Source organism: Lissotriton vulgaris, chromosome 4_1, assembly GCF_964263255.1.
Source record: "Lissotriton vulgaris chromosome 4_1, aLisVul1.2, whole genome shotgun sequence".
Lineage (NCBI taxonomy): Eukaryota > Metazoa > Chordata > Amphibia > Caudata > Salamandridae > Lissotriton > Lissotriton vulgaris.
This window is the reverse complement of record NC_141691.1, coordinates 1,065,199,175-1,065,219,159: the sequence shown is the minus strand read 5'-3', so window position 1 is coordinate 1,065,219,159 and position 19,985 is coordinate 1,065,199,175. Positions and strand designations below refer to the sequence as shown.

Here is a 19,985-nt window from a genome sequence, read left to right as displayed (position 1 = left end):
GGCACCCGAGACCCAGGGTGGTGCCTTTTTAGCACTCTACTGAATTGACAACCCTGTCCTGAAGACGATCCCTAGTAAAGAGGATCGAAACACCGTCGACACAACAGCGGAACTCTTTGGCGTATTTCTGCTGTCCGGCTCATGACAAAAAATGGATAATAATGAATGCGATTGATGTAATTTGTTATTCTTTTGAGCCACCACTGTATATATATTCACCTTGCGCCGCTCACGCCGTTCACCTTGATCACTTGCGTCGACACCTGTGCCCACTTGTATATATCACTACACACCAAGTGCCTCCGGGTTGTCATATGATTTTTTTCTATACAGTGCTGCTATAACTGTATATTCATATGTAACTGTATGTGATACTACCTGGTGATTAACAACCTTAGGACAAACCAATTGAGTCTCCTTGTCTCTTGTCTCTGTAATGCTTCCTCTTTGAATTGATACCTGTTGGGATATTTTTTTACACGCATATTCTATACCCAATCCCGACGGGGTTTATGGGTCCTACTCCAGTCTTGTTTCACTTAAGGTTTGAAAGGCCCGCTAAAGGGGTGACTTATAGTTTTTAAGTGTAGTGACCTCAAATATAAGGAAAGTTATATCTGTCGTACGTGGTGCTAGCACCAGCTTATACAGGCTGCAATGTCAGGCCCGTAGTCAGTTTGTGTGGTCTCTCATGGGTGGCATAATGCATGTTGCAGCCCATGGGAGAACCCTGGTGTACCTGTGCCCTGGGTACCATATATTAGGGACTTATAAGGGTACACCGGTAGCCAATTGTGGAGGTACAGAAGTACTTACCATGACACATTTATGGAGGAAGAACATTGACTGGGGTCCGGATTAACAGGATCTCAGTCTGACTAGTCAAAAAACACATACCCACACCTGCAAAAAGTGAGAGATCCTACTCTCCTACAATGTTTGAAAAACAAATTTGTTCCAAGAGACAACTGACTGCAACTAAGCTGAATCAATGCTTTCAGGAATACTGAGAGCAATCAAATAGGGACTTGACTATCTCACTGGTTTTGGTAAATCTCTTGCTCACTGTTTTGGTTTTATTGGGATTTTCTTTTGTCCCGTTAGCTGCTTGATTATTACATATGACAAGTCGCATTCTGTCAACCAATCAATCAACTAATCTTTATTCGGCCTAAGGCCATAAAAGGATAACACAAAAATAAAAATGTTCAGTAAAAGAAAGGGCTGCAGTAAATAACCTTATAAGTAAGAGACATAAATCAAGACAGTGCAGGTATTTTAAAATGCATCTGATAAATCATCACATTAATTTTCATAGCGATTCCGAACATATAAGGTACGTTTTATAAAATGTAAAAGTGAGAAGCACAAATCCAACGAGCCCAGGGATTGAATAAATATGAGCCCTTCCTTACCGTTTCGAACATCGGAATTGCGTAAAATTGGTACCAAGAAGGAGCGTCTCGGCCCGATATAAGGAGCAAAATAAAATCAATTGTCAAGTGGTCTGTGGAGATCCCATCACACCCACTGGGCGGGAGGTCCCTTTTCAATGCAACTGCAATTGAGACGTTTGAAATGCAAGGTTCCCAATCTTAATGTAGTTAGCCAATGTCAATGTGTGGGATTGTTGATTCACCATAGATAAGGATCAATGCTGCATGTTGTGGAGATACTGTTTACCTAGTTATTGAATCCTTAACCTGAGCACTCTCCTGGCGAGTGTTCAAACAGTAATTCCAGGAAGATTGTTTAACAAGCAATTTGTGTTTGAGCGCAATGGTTGAGGGGTTGTCATACAAATCCATTAGACATAATGACTTACACGTGTCGTCCACGTATGACAACAATGGTATCTGGGAAGCTTTGTCTAGAGATAGGCATTCAGCCAAACAAGTTCTGGTCAAAGCATTCTCAGTTGTGTCCCAGATTTTGACCCACAGTAAAAAGGGGGCAAAGCTGATCAAGTCTGTCAGATATGTAAATCTCAGTTTTTTGTGACATATTAAGGTAGCTGTACTACCAGGAACAGAAAGCAGTCTACGGGTAAAAATGTTTTCTGCTGTTTGGAGAATCCCAGACTTACTAGAGCCCCATAGCCTGGCAACGTAGAAGTCTACGGAAGTGAACTTACTCCTGTCAAGACTCTGAATTTCTAATATTAGTTTATCCTTCAATTTTCTAGCAAATATAAATATGGCTTTAATGTACAAGCAAACTATTATTAGCGCGCCACGGTGGGGCTTATGTGACCTCGCGGACGTCACGCCAGCGGAGGACGTCGGGGGGAGTCACAGGGTACAGCTTCCCGGCGCGCAGAGATGCTGGGCAAGAAAGTTTTCCTGGTCCAGTCTCACGCCTGGGGATAATTCTACATTAAGGAATCTGCGGCTAGTAGTCTCTATCAGATATTCCTTTTAAAAAGTCACGTTTTAATGTTAAAAGGCGAGTCCATCTAAATAATTGATTGAAAAGATTTTCTAGATAGTTACATTTTTTTTTTTTTACCTTTGCTAAAATTTGGCCCCTCCATAATAAAATTCTTACACTGAGTGCTTGGTTAGTGAATTCAACTTAGGGGAATGAATCCTCTCAGGACTACTGCGGTCATTGAAAAATGGACTGTGCTCTCTCACTGGTTTTTCTAAATCTTTTGCTTACTGTTTTAGTTTTGTAGGGGATTTTCCTTTGGCTCATTACCTGCCAAATTATTACATTTGCCGATTTGTACGCTGTCATTTTTAAACTCTAATGACAAAACGGGCAAGTATTCATCTTTATGTAAAGATTTAACAAATTAAATTTTTATTAGACAAATAATCTTGCTCCTCATAAACCTTAGTCTGTTTAACATGGTGAAATTCGAACTACTTTTAGTAAAGGCAAATATAAATCCTTCTCCAAGTCTATGATCAACCTCCAGGCCTAAGCAGAACACAAATTAATGTTACTTAATCAGCAGAAGTACCAACTGATTTAATATCAGTACTAGAAATATTATTTAAAGAGAACAGATAAAATAAAATGAGGATGTTACTACAATTCATATATGATTTATTGGGAAAGTTTGAGATTAACAGATTTGTTCAAAACCAAATAAAAATGGCTTTCTGACTTTCTCAAAGATACTTGAAGAACAAGTTACTTGCCTTTGGTAACGATATATCTGTTAGAAACATTAGTTAGTTATAGATTCCTTACCTTAGAATTACCCCCAGCCGTCAGACTGGATCCAGAACGTTTTTTCATCAGCAGCACCTCTGCGTGTCGGAAGGTGGGGCCGATCAGCTCTACGTCCGTCGTTGGTGTCGTCATGGCCGAGATGATGTCGCGGTAGCTACTTAGACGCCGTCCTCACACGCTGACGTCAAGTTTTTTCGTCAGCAGTACCCCTGCACGTCGATAGGCGTCGTCCAGCGGCTCCGTGTCCATCGTCTGCGTCGTGATCGCGGGAATGAAGTCGCTGGAGTACTTGGATGCTGCCCTCGCATGCTGACGTCAGTTCTGTACATAGCTTTCCACGCCAGGAACGCAGAGCCATGCAAGAAACCGACACTGGTGCCATGACACTAGGGCCCTGACAGGGAAATTCCTTAACCTTAGATATCAGTTTGCAGAACAGGGAGGATGGGTGCGGCGGTAAGGAATCTAACACTAACTAATGTTTCTTACAGATATATCGATACTGAAGGTAAGTAACTTGTGCATCTGAAAGAAACACGTTAGTGTTAGATTCCTTACCTTAGAATAGATACCCCAGCAATACCAACCCCGGTGGTGAGTCTGCGAACCAAGATCACACCAGAAAGTCCTGGAGAATGGAACGGCCAAAGAAGCCGTCTGTCCGGACTTGGCTGTCCAGGCAGTAGTGCTTGGCAAACGTGTGCAGCGAGGCCCACGTAGCCGCCTGCCAAATGTCCAGCAAAGGGACTCCCCGTCCCAAGGCAGTAGTAGCCGCCGTGGCCCGAGTGGAATGGGCGCGCAGCCCCACAGAAGGTTACTTTGTAGGCAAGGAATAACAGATCTTAATGCAAAAAACGATCCAACGAGAGATGGTTCACTTGTGCACCACCCGTCGTTTCTTAGCGCCCACATAGCCAACAAAGAGTTGGTCGTCCAGCCGGAACTGTCGTGTGCGGTCCAGGTAAAAAGAGAGCGCACGTTTTGGGTCCAGACGGTGGAGCCTCTCTTCCTCTTTTGAGGGATGCGGAGGTGGAAAGAATGTGGGCAAGGTAATGGTCTGCCCGTTGTGAAAAGCAGTAACCACCTTGGGTAGAAAAGAAGGACGAGTCCTCAGAACAACTTTGACCGGATGGACAGAGAGGAAATGAGGCTTAGAGGAAAGAGCCTTGAGCTCACTCACTCTTCTGGCAGAGGTGATGGCAACCAGGAAAGCAGTCTTTAGAGTCAGAAGACGTAGGGGACAGTTATGGAGCGGCTCAAAGGGAGCACACATCAGATAGGTTAACACCAGATTCAAGTCCCACTGAGGCATTAAAAAGGGAACAGGACGAAACATGTGAGTAATGCCTTTCAAGAATCTATTTACAACAGGGGACTTGAAAAGAGAAGGCTGAATCAGGAAGCCTCAAGAAAGCTGAAATGGCCGAAAGATAGCCCTTGATAGTGCCCAGAGCAGAGCCCTGCTCGGCCAGGGAAAGGAGAAAGAGAACCTCTGAAAGAGGGGCAGAGAGAGGATCCACAGCCTTTGCTGTGCACCAAGCCACAAATTTGTTCCACCTGCAGGCGTATACCGGTTTTGTGGAGGGACGCCTGGTTGCCAGAATGACATTACAGACTTCAGAAGGCAAGTCAAATGGCATCAACTGTTGCCGCTCAATCTCCACGCATGTAGGTGGAGGCTGGACAGGTTCGGTTGCAGGACCGTCCCCGGTTGCTGCAACAGAAGGTCCTCCTGAAGAGACAGTCGAATCAGGGGTTCGATTGACATACTGAGTAGCTCGGGATACCAGTATCTTCGTGCCCAATCTGGAGCCACAAGGATGACTTGTGCCATGTCACGCCGGATCTTCTTCAGCACTCTGGGCAGAAGTGGTATAGACAGAAAGGCGTACAACAGACCGCAGCGCTACTCGCGAAGAAAAGCGTCGCCTTGCAAATTCCAACACGCAGAACCGATGACATTGCGCGTACTCTTCGGTGGCGAATAGATCTAACCAAGGCTCTCCCAACTGCTGAAAGAGACCTTGCGCCACGACCGAGTTCAGACGCCACTCGTGATCCATCATGCACCGAGGGCTGAGTTCGTCCGCCCTGGCGTTCAGGGAACCTGCCAGGTGTTGAACCATCAGGGTGATGCCCTGATGTTCCAGCCATGTCCAGAGGCGCAGAGCCTCCTGACATAGGGTCCACGACCCCACCCCACCCCACCTTGCTTGTTGCAGTACCACATGGCAGTGGTGTTGTCTGTGAACACCTGCACTACACTTTCCCGGACAGAGGGAAGGAATGCTTTCAGTGCAAGTCCAATCGCCTGAAGCTCCACCAGGTTGAGGTGGAGCTGGGACTCCGCCTCTCCCATGTGGTCACCCCATCCCAGAAGGGACGCATCCGTCACCACTGTGTGCTCCGATTGGGGAAGGGAGAGAGATCTGCCATGGACCCAATCACGATTCGTGAGCCACCACTGCAGCTGTCTCGCAGTGCCCTCCGAGATCAGGACGTGGTCGGCCAGGTTGCCCTGATGGTGTGCCCACTGGAATTTCAGGTCCCACGCAGAGCCCGCATCTGCCACCTGACGTGATGCACCAGCAGGATGCGGGAGGTCATCAGTCCCAGAAGCCGTAGGGTCATCCTGACCGAAACTCGGGATAAAGGCTGAAAGATCGGAATCATAGCCTGAATATCCCGGACTCGCTGTTCAGGAGGATAAACCTGAAACTCTGCAGAGTCCAGAAAGGCTCTGATGAAGAGGAGCTTCTGAGAGGGAATCAGGTGCGACTCAGACACGTTGATGGAGAACCCCAGCAAATGCAGGAGGTCGGCCGTAGTCTGGAGGTGGGACGACTGTCTGGGGCGAGCCCGTCTTCAACAACCAGTCGTCGAGATAGGGGAAGACTGGAACTACTCACCTGCGCAGATGAGCTGCGACCACCGCTTCACATTCGTGAACACCCGAGGGGCAATGGTAAGGCCGAAGGGGAGCACGGTAAACTGAAAGTGCTTGTGGCCTACCGTGAACCGCAGGTAGCGCCGGTGGGCCACCAGGACGGGAATATGGAAATAAGCTACATCCAGTCTCCAGGGTCTAGGGCAGCCAGAACCGGAGCTAAAGTCAGCATCTTGAACTTCTCCTTCCGGAGGAAGATGTTGACGCTCCTGAGGTCCAAGGTAGGGCACACACACGCCCCTTTGCCCTTCTTGGGAACCAGAAAGTAGTGGAAGTAACAACCACACCCAACTTCTGGCCCAGGAACGCGCTCAATGGCCCCCTTGGCCAAGAGGGCCGTAACTTTCTCCTGCAGCAGCTGAAGTGATCCCCCGACATGCGGTGGTACTGCGGTGGCATGGCAGGAGGGGTTGCCTCGAAGGGGAGGGAGTAGCCCCTTCGGACGATTTGCAGTTTGGAACGTGGATGCCTGGATAACCATGCTCTCAGGGGTGGGATGGGTTAACAGAAAGCAGGGGTCGCTGGGTGGTGGCGCCGGGCCACGTTCCGATCCACAAGGGGAACTGTGGTGGGCTTGGACCAAATGCCCCTCAGAACGTCAGTGAGGGCCTCATTAAACTGCAGCAGAGGCTCCAAAGAACTTACTGGCGGTTGAAGCACCTCGGTGAGGAGGTTAGTCCTTACGGCCGCTGCAGGGAGCTCAAGGCCCAGGGCCGTGGCCGCCCTGTGCAGCACCACAGCATAAGTTGCCCCCTCCTCCGTAGCCAAGGAGGGAGGAAAGAGAAAACCAGTGTCAGGCGAAGTGTCTAGACCACTGGCATCTCTCAGGTCATCTGCCCAGTCCTTACGTAACTGGCATTGCTGTGCCAGATGGTCCTCAGACCCCTCCCAGTCCTCCCCTTCATCCGTGTCCTGATAAACAGGCAAAAATGATGGTGCCCGGGTATAGGTGAAAAGCTCACCAGTCGGCGTCTGAGACGGCGCCGCTCTGACGCCGAACCCGGGCCGGGGCTGAAACCGAGGACGGCGGCATCCGGGGACGGCGGCGTCAGAGGACGGCACCGGAGACGGCACCGTGGGGGTCGGCGCCAGCGGAGGAGTCATAAGTTCAAATGACATCGACCGGGATCCAGGCCTAGATCCCACAGGTTCCTGCGGCGCCGAGGCCGAAGCTGCCGGCAACACAGGGCTATGACCCCCAGTCGGACCCGTGGGGCCCGAATGCGCGCCCGCCGGTCTCGCGGCGGGGAGAGACTCCTCATGGCCACGAGGAAGTCTCTGATCTACACCGGAGTCGCATTGAGTCCAGGGACCGGAGGGTGCGGGACTGGATGCAACTGCGCGGGCCCAGTCAGAGCGGCGTGGGAGGCCCCACCCGAACCCTCTGCAGAGTTGCACGACCGGCGAGGGAAGTCGAAGAGCAACGATGCTTCTTCGACTTCTTTTTGCCATGCCTCGACTTACCAGAGTGCGAGTACTTGGATCCAGACGATCGATGATGACTGGTGATCTGCGACTGGTCCCTAGCCAGGACCTCGAGCGGCGCCGAGCCGACTGCCGGAGCTCGAGGGGCTTACGGGAATGCTCCCGCCTAGCCTTCGTCATCAAGGCCCGGCAGTTGGGGTATGACTTGTCATCGTGGTCAGCCCCCAAGCAGTAGAGACACTGTCAGGGGGGGTCGGAAACAGACATCAGTCGTTGACAGGCGTCGCCCGGCTTGAAACCGGGCATCCCTACTGGCACCAGGAGTCGAGTCAACTCAAAAAGACAAAAATGTCAAAAAAGTTAGTCAAAAAATGACTAAGGGTACGTGTTCTTCCCGGATCTGCGCTTGCTGGAGCGGAAACAAGAAGAACTGACGTCAGCGCACGAGGGCGTCGTCTGAGAACTCCAGCGACGTCATTCCGGCAATCACGACGCCACAGGACGATGCCTACTGACGCGCATGGGTCCTGCTGACGAAAAAACTTTCCGGATCCAGTCTGACGCCTGGGGATATTTTAAGGTAAGGAATCTAACACTATTGTGTTTCTTTCAGATAGATTCCTTACCTTAGAATTACCCCCAGGCGTCAGACTGGATCCGGAAAGTTTTCGTCAGCAGTACGCCTGCACGTCAGTAGGCATCGTCGCGTGGCTCCGCTTTCGTCGTTGGCGCTGGGATGATGTCACTGGAGCTACTTCGACGTGCCCACTAGCCCTGATGTCAGTTCTGTACACGCCTTTCGGCGCCACTAACGCAGAGCCTTGCAAGAAACTGACCACTGGTGCTATGAAACTAGGGCCCTGAAAGGGATAACCTAAACCCTAGCAATCAGTTCGCAGAACGGGGAGGATGGTTGGAGCGGTAAGGAATCTATCACTACTAATGCTTCTTACAAGTATATCGTTACCAAAGGTAATTAACTTGTGCAGCTGAAAGAAACACGTAGTGATAGATTCCTTACTTTAGAATAGATACCCCAGCAATACCAACCCCGGTGGTGTGTCTGCCAACCAAGATCACACCAGAAAGTCATGGAGAACAGAACGGCCAAATAAGCAGTCTCTCTGTACTTGGCTGTCCAGGCAGTAATGCTTGGTAAACGAGCGCAGCGAGGCCCAAGTAGCTGCCTGACAGATGTCATGCAAGGAAACACCCCATCCCAAAGCAGCAGTGGCTGCCGTCGCCCTGGTAGAATGGGCACGTAGCCCTACTAGAGGCTCCTTTTTAGCCAAAGAATAACAAGCCTTTATGCACAGAACGACCAACCGAGATATGGTCCGCTTGTGCACGGCCCAACCTTTCTTGGCGCCAACATAGCCAAAAAAGAGCTGGTTATCTACCCAGAACTGTTGTGTGCGTTTCAGGTAGAATGAGAGTGCACTTTTTGGGTCCAGACGGTGGAGCCTCTCTTCCTCTATCGAGGGATGCGGAGGCGGAAAGAAGGTGGGCAAAGTGATGGTCTGCCCAATGTGAAAGGCAGTGACAACCTTTGGCAGAAAAGATGGTGGAGGTGTTATGAGGTCAACTGGTGTCGCACGGGATCCGAGCCCGGATCTAAGGGGGTTCTGCAGCGCCTGGGCCGAAGCCGGCAGCGATGGAAGAACAGGACCCCAGTCGGGCCCGCACAGCCCGAAGGCACACAGGCAGGGCCAGACAGCCCAAAGAGTCGGGCCATGGTAGCAAGAAATTCTTGCCCCTGAGCCAGCATCGCCGACCGACCCAGGAAGGGCGGGTAGGCCAGCGGTGACGTCGCAGGCTCCACCGGAGCCGCGGGGGTGGCACCACCAGCACCCTCTGCCGTGAAGGGCAAAGGGAAGTCGAGGAGCGACAAAGCTTCTTGGACTTCTTTTTGGATTGCTTCGACTTACCTGACCAGAGTGCGAAGACTTAGAGACATACGAACGATGGTGACGGCTCCGTGACCGGTCCCTCGACCTCCCTCGGGACCTTGAGTGGCACAGGGCCGGCTGCTGGAATTCTAGCAACTTTCGGGACGGCTCCCGCAAAGTCTTGAGCGCCATAGCCCGGCAGTCGGGGCACGACTTGAAGTCGTGGTCGCGCCCCAGGCAGTAAAAACACACGCAGTGCGGGTCCGTTAACGACACCATGCGGTGACAGTCCCTGCAGTTCTTAAAGCTGGGCATCCCAACAACACCAGGAGTCGATCAACTCAAAAAAGTGAGACAAAAGGCCTTGAAAAAGTCAGTCAAAAAGTGACTGGGGGCACTTGCTCTTCCCGGATCTGCGCTTGCTGGTGCGGAAAAAGAAAGAACTTACGTCAGCGCATGTGGGCGTGTCTAAGTAACTCCAGTAACGTCATCCTGACGCCAACGACGCACGCGGAGCCGCACGACGACGCCTACCGACGCGCAGGGGTACTGCTGACGAAAACCTTCCGGATCCACTCTGACGCCTGGTGTAATTATAAGGTATGCAATCTATCAATACGTGTTTCTTTCAGATACACAGAGCCATGCAAAACACTGACCATTGGTGCACAAAACAACGGTCCTAGAAGGACAACCATAACCCTAGAAATCGGTTTGCAGAACGGGGAGGATGGGTGGGGCGGTAAGGAATCTATAACTAACGAATGTTTCTTACAGATATATCTTTACCGAAGGTTAGTAACTTGTTCATCTGAAAGAAACACGTTCGTTATGGATTCCTTACCTTAGAATAGATACCCAAGCAATACCAACCAAGGAGGTGGGTCTGCGAACCAAGATCACACCAGAAAGCCCTGGAGAACAGAACGGCCAAAGAAGCAGTCTCTCCAGACTTGATTGTCAAGGCAGTAGTGTTTGGTAAAGGTGTGCAACGAAGCCCACTTAGCTGCCTGACAAATGTTTTTGTGAATGTATCTAGGACCCTAATTAAATATTCCTGATTCATGCCCTTATGCGGTTATGATCAATCATGTCCTAATGAAGGCATACGAATCTTACCCATATTCAGCCATAGCCCACGCAGCGTAAATACGGCAAGGCTACTTCCTTAGATTACTAGAGAGCACAACGAGTTCTTTCGACACACCAAACCTTCAGTAACCTGGGAATTCCCCATGTCTTTGTTTTGATTTGTCATTGAACTCGTGCGAGCACTGAAGGAACAGTCAGTTCTTAGTGACATCTTTTATTGACGTCTTCTGTTCAACTTTACGTCAAACACGGCACCTTCCAGGTATAAATATACCAACACTTGCCTTAAGCAAACACACGGTGGTGTGGAGCAGAGCGGCTATCTACTTATCCGAAGCCCAGCTAATGCGAGAGCCGAAGGAAGCCGCCCCTCCCCTTTGACACACTGGAGAAGCTGCCTTTTCTCACGCAGAGAAATTCAGCTCCGGTGTTTCCAGTCACCCTCGCGGGTTGCTGGAAGATCGAGTCCTGATAAACGAGATACAAGACCTCCTTCATTCTATAACTAAGGTACGGAGCTGACTCAAACCTTAGAGAGAATTCTTGATTCAGATTCTTGGCAAAAAACCCAACTTAACTTAAAACTGCAACTTACTTACTCCTTCCCACGTATTAGGCTTAGGTCAGGTACACCGGGGTAAGCGTATCTTAGAAGCACCAGTTGAGTTCGTTAGTCAATGTTTTTATGTATGTAAATATTTTATCCGTTTTAAAGTATCATATGGCTAAGAAACCATATCAATGCATTTACAGTATGATTTCATAATACTCCTTTTACTGTATGCACTTTACTTCATGATAAGTATTGCAATTGTGGCAAGTCATTTCTCTTGCATGAGAAAGAAGACTGCTCAATAAAATAACACCTTTTATTGAAAACGCCCGTCTTTCTATTTCTCTGCACACTGGTGGAACTAAGCATGCACGATTGACTAAGCATGTACGATTGACTGAGTGAAATAGCTGTCTATTGTTTTCACACGACTCTGGAGATTCACTCCTTATTCTGGGGGAGCAAAGTTGTCATGTTATATGGTTGTCAGAAGCTAATCCCTTCTTGTCTAAATCAGGGAAGTTAACCCCTCCCTATTCATTCTAGAAAGTTTCTAGTGACCTCTGAGCTAGCTGGCAAAAACTAATCAAGTCTAACATAGTCAGTAGAGACCTAGAAGACCTCAGTCCTACGTCTACACTGCTGTTTATGTTATTCCAATGCACAGAGCCTATTGGGAATATAGGAACTGCACTACATGGCGCCCAACGTTTGGTAAGGCGATAATCTAACGCAAGATACTAGAGTAACTCAGTCGTGCTTTTCACACAGACCCCTTTTTCCCGTAAAAACTCCAATAGACGTCTGGAGTGGGTGAAAGATTAATATCCGCCGAAACTTAGTAGGATGAGAATCCTATGTATTAGTTTACGGTATAGTCAACGTTGAAGGATACAGTGTTCCAAAATATTGTGCACCTAATCTTTGTTTCCTCAAAACTTGCTCTGCAACAAAACCTTTCTGTCAGTAAGAATGTTAGACAGTGAGGATGAGAGGGAAAGAGTTAGACTAGCAGCTCAACTCCTAGCGGAAGACACAGTCATCCAAAATACAGAACCGGATGCCGTACTCATCCCGGTCAATATAAGAAAAAACATAACTATAAAACTTATAGAAAATGGGGTATCACCGAGAGGTGGTACAGTTGTATTTGTGGTAGGGGCACATGAGTATCGGCAGACAGAGGTATTCTATTCCTGGATAACCTTTCCAGCAGCACATACTGTGACACGTGAGTTCCACTACTATAAAGTAGCGGAATCTCCAGAGGAATACTCTCCTTTCGAGGAAATTAAAATTCCACTAATATACCAAGAGCACCTGCTCTTATTTAATGGTGCCCTAAAACATCAAAATCACATTACCAGGCTCGGTCCACTAGGTAGACCAGGAGCCACGTGGCCGGTTCTAGCCAGCTACACACCACACCCAGACATTGAAGGAATGTCAGACAAAGAACTTTTGGTTCAACTAAAACAATTAATTAAAATTCATAGACAATTGGTCCAATATGTCATGCGGACTTCAACAGTCCAACCTGCAATTAAAATTCCTCAAAACACCCCTCATCAGGGGAATACAAATAAAATTACACCAAAGAATATACAATCATGTCTTGGAAAAATACCAGCAAAGCGGGAACAAATCCCCTTTTGGTTAGCTCAAAAAATCACCCAGATTGAGGCAGTATTTCCTGATACTACCCCTCACGAAAAACACAGAATTCTGACTATCTGTCTCCCAATGGGGATTGCACCACATGTGGAGGACTGTGACACTTGGGGCACAGTCTTTGCTTCTATCTACACAAAAACACATAAATAAACCAACACTTGCCTTAAGCAAACACACGGTGGTGTGGAGCAGAGCGGCTATCTACTTATCCGAAGCCCAGCTGATGCGAGAGCCGAAGGAAGCCGCCCCTCCCCTTTGACACACTGGAGAAGCTGCCTTTTTCTCACGCCGAGAAATCCAGCTCCGGTGTTTCCAGTCACCCTCGCGGGTTGCTGGAAGATCGAGTCCTGAGAAACGAGATACAAGACCTCCTTCATTCTATAACCAAGGTACGGAGCTGACTCAAACCGTAGAGAGTATTCTTGATTCAGATTCTTGGCAAAAAACCCAACTTAACTTAAAACTGCAACTTACTTACTCCTTCCCACATATTAGGCTTAGGTCAGGCACACCGGGGTAGGCGTATCTTAGAAGCACCAGTTGAGTTCGTTAGTCAATGTTTTTATGTATGTAAATATTTCATCCGTTTTAAAGTATCATATGGCTAAGAAACCATATCAATGCTTTTACAGTATTATTTCATAATACTCCTTTTACTGTATGCACTTTACTTCATGATAAGTATTGCAATTGTGGCAATTCATTTCTCTTGCATGAGAAAGAAATAACACCTTTAATTGAAAACGCCAGTCTTTCTATTTCTCTGCACTCTGGTGGAACTAAGCATGCTTGATTGACTGAGTGAAATAGCTGTCTATTGTTTTCACACAACTCTGGAGATTCACTCCTTATTCTGGGGGAGCAACTTTGTCATGTTATATGGTTGTCAGAAGCTAACCCCTTCTTGTCTAAATCAGATAAGTCAACCCCTCCCTATTCATTCGAGAATGTTTCTAGTGACCTCTGAGTTAGCTGGCAAAAACTAATTAAGTCTAACATAGTCAGCAGAGACCTAGAAGACCTCAGTCCTACGTCTACACTGCTGTTTATGTTATTCCAATGCGCAGAGCTTATTGGGAATATAGGAACTACACTACAAATGTCATTCAGAGGAACTCCATGTCCCAAAGCCGTAGTTGCTCCAGTCGCCCTGGTGGAATGGGCACGCAGCCCCCATGGAGGCTCCTTCTTTGCCAGAGAATAACAGACTTTGATACACAAAACAACCCATCAGGAGATAGTCCGCTTGTGTACGGCCCAATCTTTTTGGGTGCCCACGTAGCCGACAAAGAGCTGGCCTTCCACCCGGAACTGTTTTGTGCGATCCAGATAAAAGGAAAGCGCAAGTTGTGGGTCCTGACGGTGGAGCCTCTCCTCCTCTTTTGAAGGATGCAGAGGCAGAAAGAAGGTAGGCAAAGCTATGGTCTGCCCGATGTGAAAGGCAGTGACAACATTGGGGAGGAAGGATGGACGAATCCTGAGAACCACCTTGTCCGGATGGACAGACAGGAAAAGAGACTTTGAGGAAAGGGCCTGGAGCTCACTCACCCATCTGGCAGATGTGATGGCTACCAGGAAAGCAGTTTTAAGCGTCAGAAGCCTTAAAGGACAGTAGTGAAGTGACTCAAAGGAAACACACATTGAAAATGTAAGACTAGATTCAAGTCTCACTGAGGCATAATGAAGGAGATGGGAGGAAAGAGAGGAGTTATGCCTTTCAAGAAACAATTAACAACCGGGGACTTGAAAAGAGAAGGTGCTCGGGAAGCCGAAGGAAGGCATACATGGGCGAAAGAAAGCCTTTGATAGTGCCCAGAGCAGAGCTCTCATGGCTCAAGAAGGAACAAAATAACTTCAGAAAGAGGGGAAGAAAGGGGATCCACAGCCTTTGCTGTGCACCATGCCACAAACTTGTTTCACCGGCGGGCCTATACCTTCCTAGTGGAGGTACGCCTGACTACCAAGATTACATTGCAAACTTCAGGATGCAGGTCAAAAGAAGTCAACTGCTGCCGCTCAATCTCCACGCAAGGAAGTGGAGGCAGGACAGGTTCGGGTGGAGGACCGTCTCATGCTGCTGTGACAGAAGATCCTCCCGAAGAGGCAGCCTGATCGGAGGATCGATGGCCACGTGAGCCTCTCGGGATACCAGACTCTTCATGCCCATTCCGCAGCTACAAGAATGAATTAGGCCCGGTCGCGCCTGATCTTCATCAGCAGTCTGGGCAAAAGTGGTATAGGAGGAAAGGAGTACAACAGACTGCAACTCCACTCGCAACGAAAAGTGTTGCCTAGGCAGTACCGCCTTGTAAATTCCAACGCGCAGAATTGCTGGCATTGCTTGTTCTTTTCTGTGGCGATCAGATATAACCAAGGCTCTCCCCACTGTCGAAAGAGACCTTGCACCACCTCCTAGTGAAGACCCCATTTGTGATCCATCATGAAGCTGCGGCTGAGTTCGTCCGCCCTGGCTTTACAGGGATATGCCCTGATGTTCCAGCCATATCCAGAGGCGAAGGGCCTCCTGACGCACAAGTTACTACTTTTGTAACAATATATCTGTAAGAGACATTAGTTAGTGATAGATTCCTTACCTAAGAATATCCCCAGGCATCAGACTGGATCCGGAAAGTTTTTTCGTCAGCAGTACCCCTGTTCGTCTGTAGGTAGCGTGGTGCGGCTCTGCGTCCGTCGCTGGCGTCGTAAGCACCGAGATGACGTCACAGAGACTACTTAGGCGCCACCCATGCGTGCTGACATCAGTTCTGTACACGACTTTCCGCGCCAGGAAGGCAGAGCCATGCAAGAAACTGACCAATGGTGCCATGAAACTAGGGCCCTGAAAGGGATGACCTTAACCCTAGAAATCATTTCGCAGAACGGGGAGGATGGGTGGGGCAGTAAGGAATCTATCACTAACTAATGTCTCTTACAGATATATTGTTACACAAGTAGTAACTCGTGCATCTGAAAGAGACACGTTAGTGATAGATTCCTTACCTTACAATAGATACCCCATCAATACCAACCCTGGTGGTGGGTCTGCGAATAAGATTACCCCAGAAAGTCACGGAGAACAGAATGGCCAAAGAAGCCGTCTCTCCGGACTAGACTGTCAAGGACGTAATGCTTGGCAAACGAGTGCAGCGAGACCCACGTAGCCGCCTGACAAATGTCCTGCAAGGGAACGCCGCGTCCAAAGGCAGTAGTGGCTGATGTTGCTCTGGTGGAATGGGCACAAACTCCACAAGAGGCTCCTTGATAGCCAACAAGTAACAGGCCTTGATGCAAAGAACGAATCACCGAGAGATGGTCAGTTTGTGCATAGCCCAACCTTTTTTGGCGCCCACGTAGCCAATAAAGAGCTGGTCATTCACCCGGACCTGTTGTGTGCCTTTCAGATAGAACGAGAGCACACGTTTTGGGTCAAGACAGTGAAGCCTCTCGTCCTCTTTTGAAGGATGCGAAGGCGAAAAGAAGGTGGGCAAAGTGATGGTCTGCCCGATGTGAAAGGGCGTGACAACCTTTGGCAAGAAAGAAGAACGGGTTCTTAAAACCACTTTGTCAGGATGAACAGAAAGGAAAAGGGGGAGAAAGGGCCTGGAGCTCACTCACTCTTTGGCAGAGGTGATAGCTACCAGGAAACGGTCTTGAGAGTGAGAAGACGCAAAGGACAGTTATGAAGGGGCTCGAAGGGAGCGCACATCAGATATGTCAAGACAAGGTTTAAGTCCCAATTAGGCATGATGAACAGCACGGGTGGAAACGTGTGCGTAATGCCTTTCAGGAAATGGTTAAGAACCGGAGACTTAAAAAGAGAAGGCTGATCTGGAAGCTGTAGAAATGGGGAGATGGCCGAAAGATAACCTTTGATAGTGCCCAGAGCAGAGCCCGGCTGGGCCAAAGAAAGAAGGAAAAAAAGAACCTATGAAAGAGGGGCAGAGAGGGGATCCACAGCTTTAGCCGTGCACCATGCCACAAACTTGTTCCACCTGCAGGCGTATGTCGTCTTAGTAGAGGGACGCCTGGCTGCCAGAATGACATCACATACTTCAAGATGAAGATGGAAAGCTGTCAACTGTCGGCGCTCAATTTCCACGCATGGAGGTGTAGGCTGGACAGGTTTGGTGGAGGACCGTCCCCTGCTGCTACGACAGAAGATCCACCCGAAGAGGCAGTCGGATCAGGGGATCGATCGTCATGTTGCGTAGTTCTGTATACCAGTATCTTCGTGCCCAATCCGGAGCCACAAGGATGACTTGGGCCCGGTCGCACTGAATCTTCTTCAGCACTCTGGGCAGAAGTGGTATAAGCGGAAAGGCGTACAACAAAACTGCAACTCCACTCGCGACGATAAGCGTTGCTGAGCGAGTGCTGCCTTGGAAATTCCAACACGCAGAACTGATGACATTGCGCGTTCTCCTAGGTGGCGAATAGCTCTAACCAAGGCTCTCCCCACTGCAGTAAGAGACCTTGCGCCACGTCAGAGTTCAGACGTCATTTGTGATTCATCAAGCTCCGGCAGCTGAGTTAGTCTGCCCTGGCGTTCAGAGAACCTGCCAGGTGTTGAGCCACCAAAGTAATGCCTTGATGTTCCAGCCATGTCCAGAGGCGCAGAGCCTCCTGACATAGGGTCCACGACCCCACCCTGCCCTGTTTGTTGCAGTACAACATGGCAGTGGTGTTATCCGTGAACCCCTGCACTTCTCTTCCCAGGACACAGGGAAGGAATGCCTTGAGTGCAAGACGAATCGCCCGAAGCTCCAGAAGGTTAATGTGGAGCACAGACTCCGCCGAAGACCAGACACCTCTGATCTCCGCCTCTCTCATGTGGCCGCCTAATCCCAGAAGCGACGCATTCGTCACCACGTGTGCTCTGGTTGGGGAAGGGAGAGGGATCTGCAGTTGACCCAATCCTGGTTCTTGAGCCACCACTGCAACTGTCGAGAAGTGCCCTCAAAGATCTGGACGCAATTGGACAGATTCCCCTGATACTGGCCCCACTGGAACTTTAGGTGCCACTGGAACTTTAGGTGCCACTGCAGAGCCCACATATGCCACCTGGCATGATCAACCAACAGGATGCAGGAGGCCATGAGGCCCAGAAACCTCAGGTTCATCCTGACTGAAACCCGGGATAGAGGCTGAAAGATCGGAATCATAGCCCGAATATCCCGGACTCACTGTTCGGGAGGATAAACCCTAAACCGCGTCTTGTCCAGAACCGCTTCGATGAAGAGCTTCTGAGAGGGAATCGGGTGTGAATTTGGCACATTGATGGAGGACCCCAGCCAATGCAGGAGGTCGGCTGTAGTCTGGAGGTGGCAGGCTGCCTGGGGCGAGCCCACCTTCAACAGCCAGTCGTGGAGATAGGGGAAGACTGGAACCCCTGATCTGCGCAGATGAGCTGCGACCACCGCCATAACTTTCGTGAACACCCGAGGGGTGCTGGTAAGGCCAAAGGGGGGCACGGTAACTTTAGAATGCTCGTGGTGTCATGCAATCATCCTATCCACGGGCGCCCCCGTGTTGGGCCTGGACCACATGCCCAAAAGGACGTTGGTAAGAGCCTTATTGAATGGCAGCAGGGGCTCTGAAGAGCTCGCTGCCAGCAGAAGCACCTCTGTCAGGAGGTTAGTCCTGACCACCACTGTAGGAAGCTCGAGGTTGAGGTCCTCAGCCGCCCTACGCAACACCACTGCATATGACGCTCCCTCCTCCGTAGCCACGGTAGGAAGTAGACAACATGCCAAGGTCAGGATAAGTGTCAAGACCACTGGCATCCCCCAGTTTCTCTCTCCAGTCCTGCTCAGATTCCATCTAATCAGTTAAAGGGTCACCTGACCCCCTCCCAGTCCTCCTCCTCACCCTCAGGTTGCCAATCTGGCCAAAAAGGGACCCCAGGAGTGAACAGGGGCACAAAAACACCTCGGGCGATGCTGGTCCGGCTCTACATCGGGATGAAAGCTGGGGTTAACAGGCCGGGGACACGACTGGCATCACTTGAGGGCCTGAAGGAAGTGGCGCCGGTGGAGGCATAATGAGGTTGATCAAGGCCTGGATACAAGAGGGGCCTGCAGCACCATGGCCGAAGTAGACTGTGGAGAAGGCCTAGGCCCCCCAACCGAGTCCACGGGCCCGAAGGAGCCCCGGCTGGATCGGACTGCCCGAAGATAGCTCGCATCTCCTCGTAAAACTTACAAATTTGGGCGGGAGTTGCTCCGGGTCTCGGGAAGAGAGGATAGCCCGGAGTCGACTCTTCGGGCTCCAGGCGCGGAGCCGTGGCCAGGGCACCGCCTGCATCCCTCGTCACGTCAGCCGACCGACGGAGAGAAGTCGAAGAGCGATGATGCTTCTTCGACTTCTTTTTCTGCTTCAACGTACCAGACCCAGAGTGCGAAAATTTCAATGTCTTAGACGAGTGGTGATGGCTCCGCGACCGGCCCTTCGACCTCCCTCGCGACCGGGACCTCTAACGGATGGAGCCGACTGCCGGCACTCAAGCAGCTTTCGGGACTGGTCCTGTAAAACCATTGGCGCCATCGACCGGTCCGAGCTCCATCTCCCCCTTGGAGGCAAATCACACCGGCGCAGCTTGGCAGGGGCAGGCCACAAACATCAGGCCACAGCCTCACCCGCCACCTCCAGGTGCCACGCCCGAGCATGTCTCCTCTCTGCTGGGGCCGGTCCTCGCTCGGCAGAGGGGAGGGAGCATGGCGCGACCCACTCCTTCCGCACCTTGACTCTGTTCACTTTGGGGCCTGGTCGCGGCCCACAACGCCCACTTCGCAATCTGACAGTGCTCCCCAGGAGCCCACGTCGGGGGCCTCCAGGCTCCACCTCTCAAGCCCATGTGAGATTGCCTACCCCCGGAGTCACTGCGCCGTGTCCGGGGAACTTTTAGCATCTAGTGCACTGTGCGCAGCTCCTCAGGCCGGTGAGACACTGCCGGATCCACCTTAGGCCTTCAGATTTGCGCATCCACTGTTTAGCCGCACCTCGGCCAGGTTGCGTCTCACACTACCCGATGATGTGCTAGACCCCAGGGGATGCCAGGAGCCAGTCGGCAGGTGCTACAGTATGGTTTGTAGGTCGGCGGGACGGAGCAGTCTGAAAGCGCATCCTACACCGCCACCATCTTGGCCATGCCCCCCCAAACCAAAAGCTTTAGAAGCTCTCACCTCACAATAACTGTGGACATAACCAAAGTAACAAAAATTAT

General features: G+C 50.1%; 1 protein-coding gene across 1 annotated transcript in view; it reads right to left on the bottom strand.

Moving 5' to 3' along the window:
- The window catches only part of MARCHF6 (membrane associated ring-CH-type finger 6), a 1,612,715-nt gene that overhangs the window by 236,679 nt on the left and 1,356,051 nt on the right, over positions 1 to 19,985 (bottom strand). The gene's annotated exons all lie outside the window — the stretch shown is intronic.